The sequence below is a fragment of the Callithrix jacchus genome, chromosome 15, assembly GCF_049354715.1.
Source record: "Callithrix jacchus isolate 240 chromosome 15, calJac240_pri, whole genome shotgun sequence".
NCBI classification, from domain to species: Eukaryota; Metazoa; Chordata; class Mammalia; order Primates; family Cebidae; genus Callithrix; species Callithrix jacchus.
In genome coordinates, this window is record NC_133516.1 from 90883452 (window position 1) to 90906502 (window position 23051).

The 23051-nt window shown below is 37.1% G+C and overlaps 1 protein-coding gene and 1 long non-coding RNA gene across 6 annotated transcripts in view; one reads left to right on the top strand and one right to left on the bottom strand.

Moving 5' to 3' along the window:
* Nucleotides 1-23051, top strand: part of COL8A1 (collagen type VIII alpha 1 chain) — a 153495-nt gene that overhangs the window by 88193 nt on the left and 42251 nt on the right. For 2 of the 5 annotated variants that reach the window (XM_078352209.1, XM_078352211.1), the window contains exons 2-3: nucleotides 8666-8709; nucleotides 11036-11155. The gene's annotated coding sequence lies outside the window, so the exon portion shown is untranslated. Of the gene's footprint in view, nucleotides 1-8333; nucleotides 8400-8665; nucleotides 8710-11035; nucleotides 11156-23051 lie in introns of those variants that run through there. The other 3 variants (XM_017965289.4, XM_008982574.5, XM_078352210.1) reach the window with 2 other exon arrangements.
* The window catches only part of LOC118147805 (uncharacterized), a 112419-nt gene that overhangs the window by 28664 nt on the left and 60704 nt on the right, over nucleotides 1-23051 (bottom strand). Inside the window, exon 2 of the long non-coding RNA XR_013527699.1 lies at nucleotides 266-3775. This is a non-coding gene — a long non-coding RNA (uncharacterized LOC118147805). The remainder of the gene's footprint in view (nucleotides 1-265; nucleotides 3776-23051) is intronic.

Sequence of the window (23051 nt, forward strand, 5' to 3'; positions counted from 1 at the left end):
CCCTTCCTTCTCTTGTGTATAAACCCAGTCTTGCTGGAGTTCTCAACACAGAGAGTGGGTCTGTCAGCACCCATTGCCATAAGGTTAAATCTCAGACACACCCTGGAAAACTATCGAGTTCACAGTATCTTGTTTTTCTTATTTCTTTATGTTTACAGTCTAGAGAGAACAAAAGTTATTTTTACAAAGATTACTATTTCTTCTTTCCCACCAATTCCCATACAACCCCTTCCAACCTTCCTTTACATCAGTCTTCCTCACTCACCAAGAAGACAGATAAGTCAATCCACATTTCTTAGGTTAAAAATTTCCAATGCTTTTTCACCTCTAGGATCTTCGAAGTTAGGTTTTCAAAGAACAAAATGATGGATGAAAACCTGTTTCTCAGGGAAAGCACAGGAAACGACAGTTCATTTAATTCCACAAATATTTTCTAGGCACAAATTATGAGCCACTCACTATGTACTGGGGAAAGAAAAGGGGACAAAACATAGACTCTGGCTTCCTATAATATATTTGGAGGTGTGTGTAATGCATCAATTTAAGATTTTACCACATGATTTTAAATATAAGAAGATTGCTTTATTTTGGATTGTGGTGAGGATTAAATGATGTACAGTATGTGTAAAGTATACTTAATACAGAGCCTGGCAGGTAAGGCATCCTCAGTAAGCAACAGCTGTTACTATTACTGAAAGAGTCAGGCTGAATTTAGCGCGATTTTGTTGGGAGGACTCTCTCTGGAAATCGAATTTTACCTTGGATTACGGGCAGTGTATTTTGACTGTATGGGAGGAAGAGGAATCATCCAAGAGCTGGATTCTCACTGGATTCTGTCTGGACAGCAAGACATTGCTGAGCTCAACCAATACCATGTGAAAGTTCTTCTCTTAGCTTCTTTTAACATCATTTGAAAACTTTTCTTACTGCAAAGATGTTACATTTTTTGAAAGAGGCACTATCCTAAAGTGTTTTGGCACAGAGCTCATTCTACCAAGATTCTAGAGCATGTCAGAACCTTAGTCATATCCCAGACATTCACAGCACGTATGTTTCTCCTTCCTGCTGCCTCCTGCCACGGTCTAGCTCATGTTATTCTGCAGGGCAAGTGACTACCAAAATACACTTGCAGTTTTTCACATTTATTTTGAAGGTATGTAAGATGATATTTAGAGTATCATTTTAATGATTTAGCTGTTACTGAATCAGTATCAACAAATAATCTTAAACAGGAATCAACTTTTAACCTCAGGAAAAACTAAGTCAAATTGTAGTCACTCAAAGCACTTCTTTTTAAAACTAGCCCAAAACAAATGGCTTCACTGGCCCTCTTCTCTGAGCTATAATATTTAATTAACCAATTATTCAATGAATTAATTGTATGGTTAAATATATGAATGGATCATCATATAAATGTCAAGATAATTGAATACAAGAATGTCATAATATTATTAGACCAAGCAAAGGAATCCACTTACTTCACTCTTTTTTGGTTCAATTCAAGCTTTGCTCTATACTCTCAAATATCTGGATAAGCAAAAGAAGACTTCATGCCATATTCTCCTTTAATACTTACCATTAGGTAAAGCCTCAGTCTTTTCCTGACCTCTGCTATTTAGAAGACTTCTGACCATGTCTTGCATCACCATTATATTCTCAATATTTGATCCCGACTGAAGGTTCATCCAGTTGTTTCATTTGAAAAAAAGCTAGAATTTCACCTTCCATATTTCCTCAACAACGATGAGGAATTCTGGAAACATTTGATATATTTACATCTATTGCAAAAGTATCATAAGGACACACAAGAATGAAAACCTTACAGGTATTTTCTGTCAAACATTGTGACTTAAATTATAGTATGAGGGCCTAATATTAGCTTCCAACTATGGAAGCTTCTGTTCTCCAGCTCTCTAAGCTAATGTTGCTATTTCTCAAATTTCTTTACATATTGAAGCATTAATTTGTCACTCCTACCTTCTTTATTCCAAACTAATAGAATCCAAAGATTTCATATATACTTTAGATATTTAGATGTTTTCAGTGTTTTCCTGTAACAGATTACTTAGGCTTGACTTCTTTGAACTTTGTAACCATTAAATATGGTCTTGAGGCCATTGGATGGCTTTTATCTAAAAAAAAAAAAAAAAAAAAAAGAAGGAAAATTAATGTCTCTCTAACCATAATGTACCCAAAAGAAAGCCAGTGATCTACCAATCCAGACCCTTAATGGTGCCTTCGTACAACCTTAGGGAACTTTTCCTCTCTTCTACTTTATCAGGATTAGTTGTTACTTCAAAATTGATCAAGCCTATTTCTGTAGAAATGAATGCCACAATCCTAGAGTTTTATGAGACTACACGACCTTGAGTTTTTTTTTTAAATCAGCCAAAGGCTTAAAGAGTTCCTTCAGATGGGTAAAGAAAGGGAAATGAGCCCTCCCTACCCCTTCCTCTAGCTCTCCCAGCATTATAAGAAGCATGAAACCAAATCAGATGCACTACTCTATGAGTAGGTAAGAATAGTTTAAAGGAAGCTCAACGTGCCTCATCCAATTGTCTTTTTCTAAATCCTAGCACTATTATACAACGTAAATGTGCAGTTCCTATGGAAAGCTTGTGCCCGATGCAACAGCATTTTAGGTCAATGAACATGTCATGCTCCAGACAACTGCCACGAACCAGTAAAAATAAAACACAGTATCCCTTAAAAACTTGAAACCAAACTCTGGGATGATGTTCAGGGGTTAAGAATAGGCAGCTCCTTTCTTTTCCTGATTCCTCATTAACCAATCTTCTCCTTCAACACTGCATGAAAGAATAGAGTCTTTCTTTCCATTGCCTTTACTCATTTACTGCAGTTGTAAGAATTAAATGAGACTGTGCAGATAACACAATTAGGAAGGAGCCTGGCCCAAAGGACATGTTTAACAAACATGTGTTTCCTCTTCCTTCAGGAACCATAATAATGTGGTAAGCCTTCTTTGTGAAGGAAATTCAAAACTGGTGAAGATAGGCTATGTTGAAATGCATATTGAAACTTCTGCCTGATCATCTGAGAGAATACTACATACTTTTTGAAATGTTATGGCATATCTGTAAATAGCAATTTAGATTTTGAATCTTGTGATCGTACCTGGCCACTGAGGCCCATCCACTAATGTTCCTGCACGCCAGAGTGAATGATAGAGGAACAGCTTGAGCTCCCATGCAGTCAATGGAAGACGTCTCATTCTACAGGCTTGTATTAAATAGCCTCAAAAAATGAAACCCTTTTTTCAACACTTTCTGCACTAAAAAGGAAGTCTTTTTATTAAGACTTGTTCCTTATCCAGTAAATAAATCACATATTCAGCAGCAATAAAAATACTGGTGAGCAGTGAACATTCTTCATTTCAAAGCAAGGAGCCTGTGGAGTGGTGATACAGTTTTTAAAGTACTGATCTGACAGGAGAACTCCCTCATGCAATCATTGTATGCTTTTGTGATTTTGTTTGTGGGCTCTTCCTTTTTCAAAATTGAAGCTAAGTACTTAACTCTGATCAGAACCATTAAAGCCTTTGAAAATGCCTGTATAGTTTACAATTTCTGTTCTTTTTGAAAAATAATGTCATGCTGTTTCTTTTGTAGTGCTAAGTTCTGTGTTTCAAAAGTACGAAGAATATTTATTTACAAGGAGTCCAGTAAATATCCGTGGAATGCCTACCACGTGTCAGGCTGGTTCTGGTTGCAAAAGATGTTACAGTACACGAAGCGAGTTTCCTGCTTTGGAGTAGCTGGGGAGAGAAGAAGCGTAGGTGTTAAGGCAGACTAAAAATAAAATGTACAATTAAGTAAGGAAGCTCTCACGGCTACTACAGAATTAAAGAGAACTAAAGGTCTATAAAAATGAGTTCTTAACTTTACATTGGATGTTCAGGAAAGACCTTTTTGAAGAAGTGATATACAAGTGGAGATTAAAACAGTGAGGCATCCAGACAGCCATACAGTGTTCTGGGGGAAAAGCATTATAGACAGAGGACTTGCAAAGCCCTAAAAGCAAGGATCAGCTCTCTGTTTTTCATAAGTTGAAGGCCACTGTGGCTGGGGGCTGGAGGATAAGAAGGGAGGGACCAAGGTTGAAAAGAAGGCAGAGTGGGAATAATATGGGGCATAGCAGCCAGGAAATAAGTTTAGATTCATTCTCAGTGCCATGTGGAGCTATTGGGCATGGGGAATGTGACACAGAAGCAGGAGAATGACACATAATCTGATCATTTTTCAAAGTGCATTTAATCTGCTGTGTGGAGAGTAGAGCAAGAGTAGAGATGTGTTTAAGGCAATTGGAACCACTGGAGGGATATACGAAAGAAAATTGACTCATTGGTTTTTGTTTTTGTTCTCAAAGTCTGACTATAGTATAGAAATTGGACTATGGCAGAAAGGGAGGTATCAAAGGAGCCAGAGTGAAAAACTTACAGTAAATTTGGAAAGTGGTATGAATTTGAATTCAGATATGGAGATCAGATGGTGTCCTTGGTTTATAAGAAGAGACAACATTCATGAGAAATTATTACGCTTATTATTTATAAATACACAAATATAGGCATAAAACTATTAAGGCCATATAACAAAATTGGAGTGATGCCTTTACAAGTCGAGACAGCAAGGCTTGTTAACAAATACCAGAGCTGGAAGGGGCAAAAAGAATTCTATTCTAGAACTCTCAGAGTAGGCATGGCCCTGCCAATATTTTGATTTCAGACTTCCAGACTCCAGACTTGGAGAAAATACACTTTTGTTGTTTTAAGGCAAAAACTAAAAAATAAATAAATAAACTATTATGCATTGTTATCTATAAATACATGAATTCTTTTCATCATAACCATATTCAATGAAATAGGTACTTAGCTCATTCTCCTTATATGAAAGATTCAAGTCAAAGTGGCAAGTCAAATTTCCAAATATCGAGGTATATTATTCCATTCTCATGCTGCTAATAAAGACATACCAAAGATTTGATAATTTATAAGGAAGAAGGTGTAATTGGTTCTGTATGGCTGGGGAGGCCTCAGGAAAATTGCTACAATTATGGTGAAAGGGGAAACAAACATGTCCCTCTACACATGGCAATAGCAAGGAGAAGTGCCAAGCAAAAGGGCAAAGGTCCCCTTATAAAACCATCAGATCTCATGAGAACTCACTCACTATCCTCAGTACAGCTTGAAGGTAACTGCCCTCATAATTAATTTATCTCCCCCTGGGTCCCTCCCATGACACATGGGGATTATGGGAACTAGAATTCAAGATGAGATTTGGGTGGGGACACAGCCAAACCATATCATTCTGCCTCTGGACTCTCCCAAATCTCATATCCTCACATTTCAAAACACAATCATGCCTTTCCAACAGTTTCCCAAGGTCTTAACTCATTCTAGCACTAACTCAGAAGTCCAAGCCCAAAGTCTCAACTGAGACAAGGCAAGTCCTTCCACCTATGAGCCTGTAAAATCAAAAAACAGTTACTCTCAAGATACTGTGGGGGTACAGGCATCGCATAAATACACCCATTTTAAATGGCAGAAATTGCCCAAAACGAAGGGACTACAGGCCCCATACAAGTCAAAAATATAGCAAGGTAGCCAGATCTTAAAGCTCCAAATTGATCTCCTTTGATTCAATGTCTCACATCCAGGTCATGCTAATGCAAAATGTCAGCTCCTACAGCCTTGGGCAACTATGCCTTTGTGGCTTTGTAGGGTACAGCCTCCCTCCTGGCTGCTTTCATGGCTGGTATGGAGTGTCTGTCGCTTTTCCAGGTACACAATGCAAGTTGTCAGTGGATCTACCCTTCTGGGGTCTGAAGGATGGTGGCCCTCTTCTCACAGCTCCACTAGGCAGTGCTCCAGTGGGGACTCTGTGTGGAGGCTCCAACCCCACATTTTCCTTCTGCACTGCCATAGCAGAGATTCTCCATGAGGTCCTCACCCCTGCAGCAGGCTTCTGCCTGGACATCCAGGCATTTCCATATATCCTCTAAAGTCTAGGCAGAAGTTCACAAACCTCAATTCTTGACTGCTGTGTATCCATAGGCTCAATTCCACATGGAAGCTGCCAGGGCTTGGGGTTTGCACCCTCTGAATCCATGGCCCAAGCTGTACCTTGGCTCCTTTCAGCCACAGCCGGAGGGGCTGGAACACAGGGCCCTAAGTCCCTAGGATGCATACAGCAGGCCCACAAAACCATTTTTTTCTTCCTAGGCCTCTGGGCCTGTGATGGGAGAGCCTGCCATGAACGTCTCTGACATATTCTGGAAGTATTTTCCCCATTGTCTTGGTATTAACATCCAGCTCCTCATTACTTAGGCAAATTTCTGCATAAGGCTTGAATTTCTCCCTAGAATATTTGGTTTTTCTTTTCTATCACACATCAGGCTGCAAATTCTCCAGACACTTATGCTCTGCTTTCTCTTGAACACTTTGCCACTTAGATCTTCTACCAGGTACCCTAAATCATCTCTCTCAAGTTCAGAGTTCCACAGGCAGGTGCAAAATGTGCCAGTCTCTTTGCTAAAACATAGCAAGAGTGACCTTTATTCCAGTTTCCAACAAGTGCCTTATCTCCATCTGAGACCACCTCAGCCTGGGCTTCATTATCCATATCACCAACAGCATTCTGATGAAAGCCATGCAACAAGTCTCTAGGAAGTTCCAAGCATTCTCACATTTTTCTGTCTTCTGAGCCCTCCAAACTGTTCCTACCTCTGCCTGTTACCCAGTTCCAAGTCATTTCCACATTTATGGGTATCCTCACAGTTGCATCCTAGTACCAGTACCAATTTACTGTATTAGTCCATTCTCACACTGCTAATAAGACATATCCAAGATTGGGCAATTTATAAAGGAAAGAGGTTTAATTGATTCACAGTTCATCATGGCTGGGGAGGCCTCAGGAAACTTACAATCATAGTGGAAGGGAAAGAAACATGTCCTTCTTTACATGGTGGCAGCAAGGAGAGTGTAAGTGAAGCCAGGAGAAGCCCCTTACACAACCATCAGATCTTATGACTCACTTATGTCACAAGAACAGCATGAGGGTAACCGCCCCCATGATTCACTTACCTCCCTCCCACCAGGTCCCCCCCCAACATGAAGGGGTAATGGGAACTACGATTCCAGATGATATTTGGGTGGGGAAACAGCCAAACCACATCACCAGGAAAAGTAAATGGCAAATCTAGGATTCAAAACTCAGTCTATGTGTCCATACTAAGATTTTTCTGTTATGCTATGGTGTGCCCACATCAAAATTAACAAAGGAAAAATATTTAAAATTTCACTATAAACAATAAAACGATATTCTATAATACAAACTACATAATTTACATAACTATATTGATTGATGCTTAGCTTGTTTCTATACCTTTACTCCTATAAATAGAACTGTAGTGAACATTTTCTATATTATTTTATTTCTGATTACTTCGTTATCTAAATTCCTAGAAGCATCAAAGAATATAGATATTTTTTAAATTCTGAATATATAATGTCAATTTATTTTCCAGAAACTTCGTGCCATTTATACTCTCACTTAACCCAACCAACATTAAGTATATTTTCACCTTGGATGATTTGAGAACCAAAATTTTAATTTCATAAATTAATTTACCTTTCTTTTCATTACTAATGAGGTTGAAGGCTTCCTAACATGTTTATTAGCTTTTAATCTCTTCTTCTGTGAATTTAATTGCCTATTTTCCTATATGGTGTTATCATTTTTTTCTTGATTTGTAAGAGCTCTTTATATTGAAAGGATACTAAGACTGTTTGTTAATTCTTGCAAACAACTTTTCCCAGAGTGTATTTCACATTCAGTTTTTCAATTTTTTATTGTAAAAATATCATAAATACAAGAGGGTATGCTCCAGCTATCTTTGCTGCATAATAAACCACATCAGAATTTAGCAGCATAAAACAGCAAATGTTTTATATCACAATTTTAGGAATCAGGAATTCAGGTATGTCTAGAAGCTTTTTCTGCTCTCATGACTTACTCATCTGGCAACTGGCTGATCTGAAGGGCACAACGTGATTTTACTCAGATCTTTAGTACCCTGGCAGTGATAGAAGGAAAGCTGAGATTTGCTGGCATTGTCAACAGGAGTGCCTTCTCCTGCATGGGTGGCTTCTCCTGCATGGGTCTCTAGGTAGTCAGACTTCTCATTTGGAGACTCAGGGCTCCAAAAGACAATGTTCCAGCAAACGAGGTTGGCCTCATAGCTTTCTGTGATCCTGCTGCAGAAGTTACATAATACCTGCTGCACTGTGCTCAACTCGTCAGTTCACAAGCTCTCCCAGATTCAGTGGGAGAGAACAGAGAGGAGAATCAAAGAATCTGGCCATGTTTTCAAACCTCCATAAGGTAAAACTTCTTTAAGTAATAAAGCAAACTCCCTTTCTCCTTTTAATTTTGTTCATGATATTTTTACCTGCAACTTGTTTTTATGTATTTGCATAAATTTATCTTTTTGTTTCTTTCATTGCTTCATAATTCATTTTTAAAAATTATTTTAAGTGTCTGTCTACACCCTCAAGGATATTACCAATTAATATATTTAGACCAATGACTTTTTGGTCTTCAAATATTGTATTTGCATTGATTTAATTTTTAATTCTTTTCATCCTTAGATTTCCATCAGTGACATATTTGAAAATCCACCTAATAAATGCAGGTCAGACCATACATTTAATTATGCAGTTACTGTGTGGAGAAGAAAAAACAGATCTAACTAAATAATTCTTCCTTAGTACTGTGCCAAATTTCTGGCTCATTCTTCCAAAATTAACTGAAATACAATGAGTTACAGATTGCCTGTGTAGCTAACGGTTCCCTTTAGTTCCTGCAATGCTGCTTGCATACTGAATAATTTGATTCATTTCATAACAGTCACTGCAGTTCTCTTTCTCACAGTATGAGTAACAAAGTAAAAAAAAGTGTCATCACATTTACAGCAACGAAAACGTCTTTTAATTAGACATTATTTTAAACACATTCTTCTCGATCAGAGAGAGAAAAGAACCTCTTTTATACATGTGTGGTAAACACTCAATGTTAAATGATGCTTAGTCTCAGGGTCGAAAAATGGCAATTGAGGCCTCTTCAGGTTTTTTTTCCCCAGGTTCCACTATTGCACTTCAAAAAGCAGTTTCATCAGCTACCAAGATGTGGGTCTGGATAAGTTGTTCAGAGAGAAGTAAGCTGAGTAAGATACAAATCAGATACATGACACATACATAATAGTGATCTTCAGGGTTTGTGTTTATTCTATGTATCTTCCCCTTGTATTATTTTCACCATAACCAGAAAGGAAAAAAATGAATTTTTAGAAGAAGAAGAAAATGAAAAAAAGTCTTATTGTCTAATGCAGTTCATCACCATGAAGGAAGGGCTATATCTAGTTGTTTTCTTCAACAGTGTATCTCCAACACTGAGCATTATACTTTGCACATGGTAGTAGGCGCTCATTTATTGAAGAATGATATAAGAGAAGCACAAAAATCACTTCTAGGCCTCTTCTGATATCCAGTCTGAATCTGGAGAGTTTTCTTCATGGAGGCAGTTATGTTTGTGGTATATCTCCTTTCACATCTGTCTGTATTTCCTGCCAGTCTTCTGCAAGAAGTCATACTATGTGAGAGTGGACTGGAAAAGTCAAGCTCCTGAGTCTGTTTGCCCTCACTAAAGATAATTCGAGATCCCATGGCTTTCCAGAGGCAAAGGTTCTCAAATCACCTATGGCTAAACCAAGGCTTATGTCTAAATATCCACAAGTTGAGCTGAAGTTCAGGATGCTGCTGTATCTACCCTTCAGGCCTGAACACGCATCGTGCAGCCTCTGTAGGGAAGACCACATGTGAGAGCCTGGGCTTTGTGCTTTAGGAACACTACTGCTTTATAGACATTTCTTAGCTAGAAGACATTCAAGTACTTCTTCATTTTGTGTTGAGTACCAAATACAGAGAAACTCTAGAACTACACAATATTATAGCCACTATCCACAGGTAGCTTAATTAACTCAAATTAATTAAAATTAAGTAAAACTAAAAATTAAGTTCCTCCATCACACTAGCCACATTTCAAGTGCTCAGTAGCCACACATGACTAGCAGCTGCCAGTTTGAATAGCGTAAATGTGGAAAATTTTCATAATTACAGAAAGTTTTATTGGACAGTACTATGCTAGAATATACCACTTAAATCACATTTCAAACTAGCTAAATTTGATATCCAGTTCTGCACTTATAACAAATACTGGCTTTCAAACTGATTTATTTATCTAAGTGACTGAAGTTTTTCCTGTTAAAATGTTTTTTGAACAGTAAATGTAGATATTTCTTAAACAAGTTCCTGTGAAATACACAAAAACAAAATAGAGAATATCTATTACACAAAACACAGAGTTAAATTTCTGAAATTTGTTGGAGGGAAATCCTATATGATTTGTAAAAAGTCTACATTATAGAGAACGTACAAGGTTTATTCAACTAGTTAAATTTTGCCAAAAACCCAAATGAAAACATTAAAGTTTCACCATATTAAAGCCCCATCACACCTGATTTGATAAATAACCAAGAAAAATTTATAACTCAAATACTACTATATGTAAATTGATAGAAAATGTGTTGTTTAAAAAGTTCACTTTTCTTAAATAAAATTCTGTCCCTGAGGTATTGTTAATATTTCTTCATAAATTTGCATTCTCTATGACAAATGCCCAAATTCTTTCCAATTATCTTTAATCTGTATTAATGGAATTTGAAATGGTGAGAACTTATTACATAATATAACCAATGAAAAGCAAGAAAGATAAACATTGGTTGTTTACTTGGACCAAAACTACATATACATATAGTATATGCATAAAAATACACTAATGGCATTTTATGTATTTATACATTCCTGTTATGCAATTTCTCCTATGATCCAGAATAATACACTTTGATAATAATGCCATTTCTAATTGCCTTGAGTAAAAGTATCCTCTTTTTTCTACTTTAGAAGCTGTTGTGGAAGCAGAACAGCATCTGCTGAAGAGACAGAAACCAGCCCCAGGGGTGTTACAGGAAGGCACCAGCAAGGACATTGGTCTTGCATTCAGCAGTCCTGTCAAGTATAAATGTAAGTGTAAGAAGCAACAGAGGGCAGGGCAGCGGTCTGGGTGGTCCACAGGCAAAGCCACAGGTCACTGTCCAGGAGCTTGACAAGGATGCCTGGCAGATGCTCAGTGTCTAGCTTGCCTGCACGTCCGGTCTCACATCCCCATCTCCATCATTGCAAAAGCCTTGAGACCATCACTACTAATATTAGGTTTTCAAATCCCCTGTAGTAAAATACATGTGCAGAGTGTGATCCTAGCTGATTTTTAAGTCTAGGCATGTTGAATAGAATCTTAAAATAATCATTTCCATAGAACTTGACTAGGTATCCAAATGTTCACCAGATGCTAGGAGTTAGATTTTGCAGAGGAAAATTGCTAACTTAAGCTTCTTTTCATGATTCAGCAGAGGGTTTTAAGTAATAAAAAACCTGGAGATTTGTAACATAAATAATTCCAGTGCAAATGGGAAAATTAAAATAATCTTATCTCTCAGTCGTATCTATATGTGTTTTTCTACCATTATCATATTTCTCTTAATTGGACCAATTTTTTTTCTGGCTGATATTTTATAGTTTTAAGTTATGAGCTGTAATGAAGAAATGATTTCTTTCAGATGACTGAAGTGATATGTACTAAATTTTCCTAAAAACAATCTAGGATGAATGAAGCAGAGCACATGACAGAAATGGTTTTATTCATATGTGGTACTGAATATACTCACAGCGAAAAATAATGACAGCCTTCCAGAATCCCTTTTATTCCTTAATAGATCTCTCAGTAGAAGCAATAAAAACATAAAGTACATCATTAACTTTCAAACTTTGATGGAAAAAGAAAACCACAAATACCGTCCATTTCTGACAAGTAGACATTATCTCATAGTATCCACAGCCATCCTGTGCTTACTACTATTGCCTGGGCTTAAGTGTGACTTTTGGACACACTACCCAATATTTCCTAATATATAATAGTACAATGGTTTTTATAGTCTGTTTAATTTCATTTCATAATTAGAAGAATGAATTGCTAAGATTCCCCAGATTTTTTGTGTTCTTGTTGGGGCGGAGTGAATACCTGAACAAAAGGAAAAGCACAGCACTTAGCCCTATTGCTAATGCCTCATTGACCACATCCTGTCTCGAATGAATCCATTTGGAGTTCCTGGAGAAAGGCAAATACATAAATGATTTTACTAAGGCATTACATTTTTTTACATAGGTACCACTAATTACTTTGGCTGGATTCCATCAAAGCCAGGTGTTCTCCAAAGGAATCTTTATAATGCAAACCGAGTGAATAAAAAATACACGTTCACTGAAGCAGCAGTTTACAGGACTCGTGGATGTCAGAAAAATGGGAAAGAGGCATGGTGTGTGTAACAGTCATAATGTCAGAGTAAGGCTCTGAACTCAACTCAGAGAAACTTTATAATTGTTGCAACCAGTGACAGGCTCGGCTTCTGAATTTCTTGTAATAAAATCTTACTGCCAAGGGCATTGATGGCTTCTCCCAGTAAAAAATTACAATAATTATGTTAAACTAAATCATAAAAATGCAGAAGGTGGTTATTAAAGGGCAGAGGAGAGAAACTGCTTGTAAAGTTCTGGTGGAAATATCAAAAATACATTTTATTGAACTTTTAAGAAATTAAGCACTTTATTTTCAAACTAGGGTGCAAAAGCAATAAATGTAAAGGTTATTCAATAAGCTATTTTGTTCAATAGTCAACAGCAACGATTCAGCAAGTAAAAATAAAAATTACCTTTATTTAACATGGTCACCAATTCAGGTAGGCCTGAAGCTTACAAATGACAAGTTTTTGAATGAAAATAACCAGCTGAAAGTTATTTTCTTAAATGAATTTTAATTGAAGAAAGAATGAAGAATTTTTTGAATGTATACCTTTTTCTCAGTAAAATGTATACCTTTTTCTATGTTTTAACTTCACATAGCATAAAGCTCTTAATGTTTTATGTAATTTTTTAAGTTCTTTGAGGAAATTTATTTGAAACAAATATAGATAATGACCAAAAAATATGAGCACCATGACAGGCATTCAATTAAGGAAATGGAAATAGATCATGACAACTAATCTTTTACATGCCCTCCAAAAGTACAGAATGTAACTTTTTAAACTATTTCTGAATAATCTAGAGTTCTCTTTCTGATCTTTTTACCTCCAAAAATAGAGATTCGTGAACCATAGAACATAGACATTTTGGTAGACAGATTCTATATTTTCCTTAAGTTAAATAACATACCTCCAAGTGACAATAATCATAAAAACAAGCTTCTTTTTCTCATTAGATACCTAATGTGCCTTACACATAGGATGTACTAAATAATACGGGTTAAGCTGAATTATTCTCATTTTCTGTTCAGATATTAATATATCTCTTAGATTTACACTAGAGAGGTGGGGTCCCACACATGGGAATTAATGAGCTACATCTGTAACCAAAAATATCCATGGAAAACCTGTTGAATTGATCCATATCTGTTTTATTAATCAACCCCACTACGGAAGGGCTTTCTTGTGGTCGTGCTACATTTTGGAAATGAAGAGTAGGGAAACCACAGTTCACTTTAAAAGTTGTTTGAAACTTTGAAGAACATGGGGTTTTATATTATATGACAGCAATAAACTTCAATTTTTGATGGCTGTAATTCTGAGTATATAAGTATATAAATATTCTGTACATATAATTTTACTGCAGCACATTATGACCGTGGCCAAGAAGACCCTTACAGTTCAATATGAAATGCACTTCTTACTGCCACTGTCTTCCTTCTGCAAGTTTTTAAAATAAAAAGACTTTTAAAAGTAAAAATAAATTTTAAAACTAGCTTGGTATGAATAGCCTTTAGCTGAAGCAGATGGCTGGAAGTCAGGAGCCCCAGATTCTATCCTTCATTCTCCTACCAACTTGGAATGTGGCCTTGGGCAAGTCATGAGAGTAATCTACAATAAAAGAACTAATAATGCCTTACATGTGTATGGTGCTTTATGATCTAACGGAGCACTTTCACATACAATATCTTATTTAATCTTCCCCACAGCTTCCTGAAAAGAGTACAGCAGTTACTAACCACCTCCATTATAAAGAGGAGGAATTTGAGACCCAGTGAAACTAAATTGCTTTTTCATTGTCACGTCAATATCAAATGTCAGAGCCAGGAACAGTCATAGTCTAAGATTCTGGGCTGGTCCTTGTCTTTCCTCTACACCACATTGCCACCCTCTGGCACCTCCAATGGTGGCAAAGCAGGAATGAATAACCGCCCTGTTCAATATGATAGCCACTAACCACATTCTGATATTGAACACGTGAAATGTGGCTTGTCTCAACTGAGATATGCTGTGAGTGCGAAATATACACCAAATATCTAAGACTTGGAATGAGAAACAGAATGTAAAATGTCTCATTAATACTTTATATATTGATTGCACATTGAAATGATATTTTTAATATGTTGAGTTAAATAAAAGTAATAAATATAAATAAATATTATCAAATATAGTTCAATAAAATTATTTCACCTGTTTCTTTTTACTTATTAATATGGATAATAAAAAACATAAAGTTGATATGTGACTCACATCATCTCTGTGGGACAGCACTGACCAGAGGATTCCACTGTTCAGAGCCCACGTACTAAGTTCACGGTTCTGGACTTGTTTACATACCTAGCTTGATGTGGCTGACACAAATTCCCTAAGACGCTGTCACATGGAGGGCAAGGTAGATTAGCAGCAATGATCTGGGCATTCTCACACATCTTCCACATGAGGGAAAAAAATCTGACTTCATTAGTTAATGCCCCAAATTGCTCATTCATTAAAAGGGTGCATTTTAGGCTGATATAGGTGATGGGGAGACACAGACAGCAAACCACCATGGCATGTGAGTACATATACAACAGTCCTGCAAGATCTGCACATGTACCCCAGAACTTAAAGTACAATAAAAAAATTTATTTAAAAAATAAAAATTTTTTAAAAAGGGTTCATTTTATACCTGTTGAATACTTGACAGACTCAGAAGTAAAAGTCCTATGGCAAGAACTACAAATTACATTTATGGCTCTAAAGCACTCTATTTTCAAATATGTTCCCATTAAACATTATAAATGAATGAGATCATAAACTGTTAGGTTGATATATACTATATAAAATACTAATTATATATAACTTTGTTGTACAGTACATTTTATTCTACCTACCAAGTCTTTAAGATATTTTACATATAATCTCTAAATAAATAGCTTATTTCTGTTATGAAACAATCTAACTGAAAGTCCTGAGGAAAAAATGAGTTCTTATCTAGAAGAAAAACTATACATAGTAAAAACAGCCCAGATCACTAAAATCCACCATCTATTTGGCAGTTGTTATGTGGGCTCAAGTACTGTGCTAAGAGTTACACCAAGGTTCTCTCACTTTGCTTTTACAGGGCTTTGAGAATCAGCAACAGGGAACAGAACCAAAGGTCTTAACCACTACTGCTAATGTCAAAGCAATTCAGAATCATAACTCAACCTATCATGACAGTATAAGAATATTTGGAATTGATTTCATTGTATTCAGTTAAATGCCACAAGCATCTATCTAGCAAATACAATGGCCCGGAAACAGTTCTAGACACAGAGGGAACACTGAGCCATAAGACCACAGCTCTACCCTCAAAGAGAGCACTGATTCGTAGGCTTACAAATATGTTTTTGAAAAATCATACTTAGGACAGCAAATAAAAAGGGAGTCACTATTCATGTTGTAAAGGGCTTCTTTATATTCCAGTAGAAATCCTCATAGTGCTGTTCCTCCATTTGTTAAAAATTTACCTCTTGTTTAAACAGCAAAGGTCTTATGTTAAAAAAATTATATAATATGAATTTCAGATGTTTGCTTTCCTCCATTATACTCTTTTGGAAGAAGAGGTGCTGAAATAACCTTAAATCTTTTCTAAAACAAGGAGATATGAAAGCAGACAAACAAAAGGAACCTAAATCAAAATGGCTCTTAAGAAAAAAATCACAAAATAATGAACACTAAAGAGTTTTATAACTTTTTATACAACAATAATGACAATGTGTTATCTTTGAAGGTAGAGATCTAAAATTATGCATATGAGTTAACTATGTATTAATTTTTAAAGAATATTTCCAAATAGAATGCATAACTTGTTGCTGATTTCTTTTTCTTTCTTTCTTTCTTTCTTTTTTTTTTTGAGACAGAGTCTTGCTCTCTTGCCAAGGCTGGAGTGCAGTGGCATGATCTCAGCTCACTGCAACATCTGTCTCCTGGGTTCAAGCAATTCTCCTGCCTCAGCCTCCTGAGTAGCTGGGACTACAGGTGCACACCACCACACCTGGCTACTTTTTGTACTTTTAGTAGAGACAGGGATTCACCATGTTGGCCAGGCTGGTCTTGAACTCCTGACCTCCAGTGATCCACCCACCTCAGCTTCCCAAAGTGCTGGGATTACAGCTTCCCAAAGTGCCTGAACCACCACAGCTGGCCCCAGTTTGCTAATGTTCATGTTTACCTAGAGTTAAATAAAAAGCAAATATTAATAGCCAACTCTGGGTGGCAGAATTTTAGATAGCATTGTGCCCTTATGTATACTATTTTGTAATTTTTTTCAAAATAAACATATATTGCTTTTATAATTAGTAAACAGAAAAAAATATTGTAACTGACTCCAAAACCAATAGCAAGTGATGAAGAAAAAATTATCCAGGGAGAGTAAAATGCAAATTTTGCTCTCAATCACAAATTTTTAAAAAATAACAATAAATGTAATAGGTTCTTCCTTCTAGGTGTTAGTGCCCTTTCTTTGATTCAAGATAAAGCAACCTGTAGGCTATTCAACTTCTCTAGACAAGAAAGATTAAAAATTGGATTGAGTTTTTTAGATTTTCTTGAGAAAGCATTTGCCCTTCAGCTATGAACATGAGTGTAAAGATCAAAGTTGTAATATGGCCGGTAAGGCTGAAAATTGTTGCTGTAGCAATCAGAAAAGCAGAGCACCATTAAAGTGTACCTCTTTCACCTTAAAACATAAACTGGCCATCAATCATTTCTAATGGCATCTACTTAAAACTGGCCTTATTATTGGGTCCTAAGATGTGTAAAATGTCAGGTGGAAATATATAAACACATCTTAGAGCTGGTTAGAGTCTCGGTGATCCTAGAAAGTGAAACCAGAGCTATTTTAGAGATGCCATTTAAAAATTTATGGAAAGACATTTTGTCTTATAACTTCTTCCATGAATACTAAAATTTTACTATAAAGAAAACTCAGAAATGAGTTTATGCGACATTAAATCACTAAATCATAAATTCACAGACTCTTAGAGATGAAAGGGGCTTTCTAGATTATCTCCTCCGATGTCAATATTTTGCAGATGAGAAAGTAGGAACAGAAAATTTATTTTCTCAGGGCTGAACATGGTGGCTCATACCTGTAATTCCAGCACTACAGAAGGCCAAGGCGGGCAGATCACCTGAGGTCAGGAGTTTGAGACCAGCCTGGCCAACATGGTGAAACCCTGTCTCTACTGCAAACATAAAAATTAGCTGGGCGTGGTGGCAGGCACCTGTAATCCCAGCTACTTGGGAGGCTAGGGCAGGAAGAATTACTTGAACCTGGCAGGTGGAGTTTACAGTGAGCCAAGATCGCGCCACTGCACTCCAGCTTGGATGACAGAGTGAGACTCTGAAAAAAAAAAGACAACTTATTTTCTCAGGAAAAAGTAAAATCACTCAAAAATATCTTAAAGAATCCAGAAACATCTGGAATCTTACCTAGGAAAAACTAGATATTTTGAATCCTATCAGAACTTTAATTATAACTCAAATTTTTAGTTTGGTTATGGGCAGTCCTATGAAATGAAGGAAAGATGCTAACACTGACTGCAGAAAGCACATTCACCATGAACACTTATATAGTCAAAACCAAAAATAAAACAGACCCATGATTTCAGACCAGGTTATTCATTCATTACTCAGCTTCCTTTCTTTAATGAGTCAAACAATTGAATGAGCTTTCCTAGCCACTTTTGAGACACAGTTCATCTATTATGAAAAACTGGCCACTTCTAAAGTTGCTGATATGCTGAAGAATAATGGGACACTCATTCCTTGGGTTCAGAAATCCAAATTATTGCCAAAATCCTCCTTAGTTTATGCATTTATGAAAATATGTCATAATAAAATTATGTATATTAAGATTATGCTCCTCATTCCCTGCAACACATGCTTACTTTGCATTATGGACAACCTGGAAGAAGTAAACATAGAACCTCTTTTTCTAAATTCAGTCTTGGCCTAAGAAATGGAAAATAGTAACACTTGATTTTAAGAAAACTAGCACAGTGTAGGCATATTCACTGTCATCTGTAAATTAGGGATAAGAGTGGACTCTTGCAAAATCATTTCAGAATTAAATCAGTAATAATATAAAAGGCTTAGTGCAGGGCTTGGCTCATAGTTAACATTTAATAAGTCCCAGAGAGTAGTAGTAGTAATATTATTATTATTACTTATTCATGATCACTCCTCCACTACACCCTTCCCCTGAAACAAAACTCTTGTGAGCCCTACACTATTTCATAGCTCCATGTGCTTGTACATTCTGATCCCTCTCCCCAAATGCCTTATCCTGACTCCTACATCTGCTGAACTCCTACTTATCACCCAAGGTCAGCTCCAGAGTTTCCTCCTCTGACCTGTGTTACCTAATCCATCATCGCACTCACCCACTTCTCATGGCATCCTGCATACGTCCCTCTCCTATCAATTGGGATGATGACTTTCACTTGATTCTCCCTCAGGTCCCCCATAGCCCCACACACACATGCATGTACACATATGCACACATTCTGGACTGCAGTGAATTCATCATTCTCAATTTTGTATCACCATAGAAATGTCTATTGAAATGAACAAACTCTGAGGCGGGCAGATCACCTGAGGTCAGGAGTTCAAGACTCGCCTGACTAACATGGTGAAACCCTGTCTTTACTACAAATACAAAAATTAGCAAACTCCTGAATAAATAAATGATTTTTTAATTTCATGAGTAGGTATCAAGCTAGAATGGGCACCTAGTTGCCTCAGTTTAGAGTGAGAGAAGGGTAGATGGACATACGAGGAAAGCAGGGACATGGAACTCACCAGCCCTGAAACCCAGCTCTGCCACATGCCTAGTGCTATGATTTGTAAGTCATTTAACTTATAGGGACCTCAGTTTTTCTTCTCAGTAAAATGGGAGGATTGGGCAAAATGTTCTATGACCCTTCCAGCACCAACCTTTATATATGATGCTAAACAATGGTTTATCTCAGTGGTTCTCAAGCTTTAGCAGACATCAGGATCATCTGGAAGTCTTATTAAAATGCTAGTCAGCAGATCTGATGGGAACCGAGAACTTGCATTTCTAACAAATTGCCAGATGATGGTGAGGCTGCTGGCTCGGGGACCACACTTTAAGAACCACTAATTGATCTTCTTGACACAGAATCCTGACATTGTCCTGTTATCTGGTGAAAGGCACTCCTAAAATGCAAATTTATGATACGATGCAGACGGGTAAACCCACACGTCTGTGAGGCTGCCACCAGAAGGACTAGGTGCCTATGGGTTAGCCTCGAGGGTGTCCACGGAATGAAAGTTTTACTGACTGGAGTTTTGTTAAAAGCTCACTTTGTGGGAAGAAAACTCTCTGACTTCTCAATGCTACAGGCTATAGAAAACGTTAACACCAGGGTTTACCCGCTGCAGCTAAAGTCGTATGGATCACAATTGCCATCTAGTGATGACTTTGAATTACTGCACCAAGAGACTACAGAACGGAACGCTTTTTCATTAAGAGACTGCTTTTTTTTTTTTTACACAAAACTGTTCAAAATGAGAACTCTTAAGGATAAACTCTAATGTGCTCTGGCCTAATCTACATTTATATCTCAGTACTGTGAAAATAAACACATATATAGTACTTACTATGTGCTAGGCATGGTTCTATGCTTTATATACAATTATTCACAGCAATCCAGTGAGATAATACAGTGTTTTCCATTTTGGAGACAAGAAATAAAACTACAAATGTACAAAGCAATTAAAAGACTTGGCTGAGGTTCAAGAACTAGACAGCTGCTGGGGAGACACTACACTAACCAGCCTCTCTTATATCAATCTAAAACATAGTTGCTGAAACAGTTAGTACCTGTAAACGGTTGCCAGTTCCAGCTATGGGTCTGCAAATTTTTATTAATTACAAGCTGAATAAATGAATGTTTTCTGATTCTTTCAAATGAAATCAGCTCATATGCAATAATTAAAAAACTGTTTCCACCTACAGGAAGCCAAATGCAACAAAATGAGCACCAACTTGGATTAAAATTTGGAATCATTTTTCTACCTGCTGTACAAGCTGAGACAAGTCACTTAGATCCACTTTTTCATCTATGAAACAGAAAAAATGAGAACATAGTGTACATAGTTCTGTAATTCCCAGAGATGTAGTCTGGGGGTTCTGTAACGGCAGATTACATTTTAGAGTAGCTGCTCATGTTATCCACTGAATGCGGTCACAAGTGCAAAGATATCCTGTTTTTTCTTTTTTGTTTCTTTTTAATTGTCTCTCACGTGTGTAAGAAGCCAGGAAAGAAGATTTGATCTCCTGGTCTATCGTCCATAAGTGCTAGCAGTAAATAATAACACTCATGGTGTTTGCAGGAAAATTAAAGATATCAATCAGAAAGATACACATTTCCTTTATTTTCCTGAATATTGTATTTGGCCTGAGCTCCTGAAATGTGCACCCCTGCCTGTTCACTGTCTTACAAGGGTTCTCACCAAAGAACTCCTACAGAAAGATCACATACTTGCCAGTGGATTGAGGTCCAACCCTCCTCACTCCAGCCTTCTTTTATCAGAGATCTTCTTGAATTTAAAAACCAGGTCCCTGATAATCCTTTTAGCTTTTTATCTAAAACGTCTCAGTTACGAAACAATTTTTTATCTCAATAGACCAAACCAGAGTTATCAAACCCAAGTACTACAGCTTTCTTTGCACCTGTGTATGTATAACATGCTAAGATTGCTGGGATCAAGATTCATGATAATAAAGGAAAATAAGCATACAGTCAGAGGAATAATGGGTAACAATTAAAATATAGTATGGTAGGCCGGGCACAGTGGCTCATGCCCATAATCCCGGTACTTTGGGAGGCCGAGGTGGGTGGATCATGAGGTCAAGAGATCAAGACCATCCTGGCTAACACGGCGAAACCCTATCTCTACTAAAAAATACAAAAATTAGCTGGGCGTGGTGGTGCGTGCCTGCAGTCCCAGCTACTCAGGAGGCTGAGGCAGGAGAATTGCTTGAACCAGGGAGGCAGAGGTTGCAGTGAGCCGAGATTGCGCCACTGCAGTCCAGCCTGGTGCCTAGTGACAGAGCAAGACTCTGTCTCAAAAAAAAAATTTATATATATATATATATGTACATATATATATATATAATTTATATGTTTATTTATATATAATATAAATATTTATATATAGAGAGAGAGAGAGTACGGTAAAATATTAGCACCTCACTTTAGTAGATTTCTTGATGTCATTTCAAGTATTTGCACATATTTAATCACCAAAGCAACCCTAAAATTAGGCTAGATAAGTTTTATTATCAATACCATTTGAGAAATAAAGATATAGACACACAGAAGTATAAAGAAAAACAAAGGAAACTGAAGCACAGAAAATGTAAACAACTTGGAAAAATAAGTGAGGGTTTATATATCCTAGTTTTTATATCCTGTGCTTGGCCCCACAATTATATTTAACAATCAAATCCTGATATAGGATACTCCCTTGATAGTTGAGTTTTTTTAAAGTTCTTTATACAAATATAGTAGAAGTAAACAATTAATTAGACTTCAAGGATAGTAAAAACTCTATTAATTCACTGGACCAACATGTGTTGAGAATCTACTATGTGGCTGACACTGTTTTAGGTTGGGGGTTTAGTAGTGAAGGAAGCCACAATGGCATTCTACCCTTAGAGCTTACATTCTCCCTAGTTGGAGAAGAGATGATAACTGAAAATAAATAAACATGTAATATCATGTTGATCATGAAGAAAAAATCAAGTAAGGGAAAGGGATAGAGAATGATAGTGTGAGGGACACTTTAGAATCGAATGATTGGCACGAGTCACTCTAAGGAGGTGATATACAATCTGAGATCTGAAAATGTCACGGCCATGCGATGATCTGTAAGGCAGTTCAGGCACGTGGGAAGTCCCAAGCTTGGGAAGCAGTTGGGCCTGTTGCAAGATGGCAAGGAGACCACTGGCCTGAACCTAGTGACTAAAGAGATGGTATCAAAGAAGAGAGCAGAGCAGGGTCATGCAGGTCCTGCAGGATGTGGATGGGAGGTCAGAGGTCGCATGAACTGGGGTGGGGAGCCACAGGAGGGTTCTGAACAGAGTGACAGGATCTGGTCTACTTCTTTAAATCTTTAAACTATCACTCTGGTTGCTCTGGGGAGACTGGACTCCGCAAAACATGATCGGTGTCCAGTGACTCAGGATACATTTTCATTAAAGAGATCAGAAAACTTGCTGACGGATTGGAGTGTGAGAAGAAGAGATACTGAGAATGTCTCCTGCACTTTGAGCCTGGGCAACTAGATAAGTACAAATACTGTTTATCAAAATAGGGGAGGTTGGGGTAGAATCATTTTCTGAAACTTACAATCCTCTAATTGTACCAGCGAACTCAATTTGAGAATTCATTTCTGAAAGTGAAAAAAATTTTTAGTTCATGAATCTGTAGAAAATGTCACCACCTTTTTAAGGATAAGTCATGTATAGCAATAATGATATTCTGCACATGAAGTATTCCGCTCTG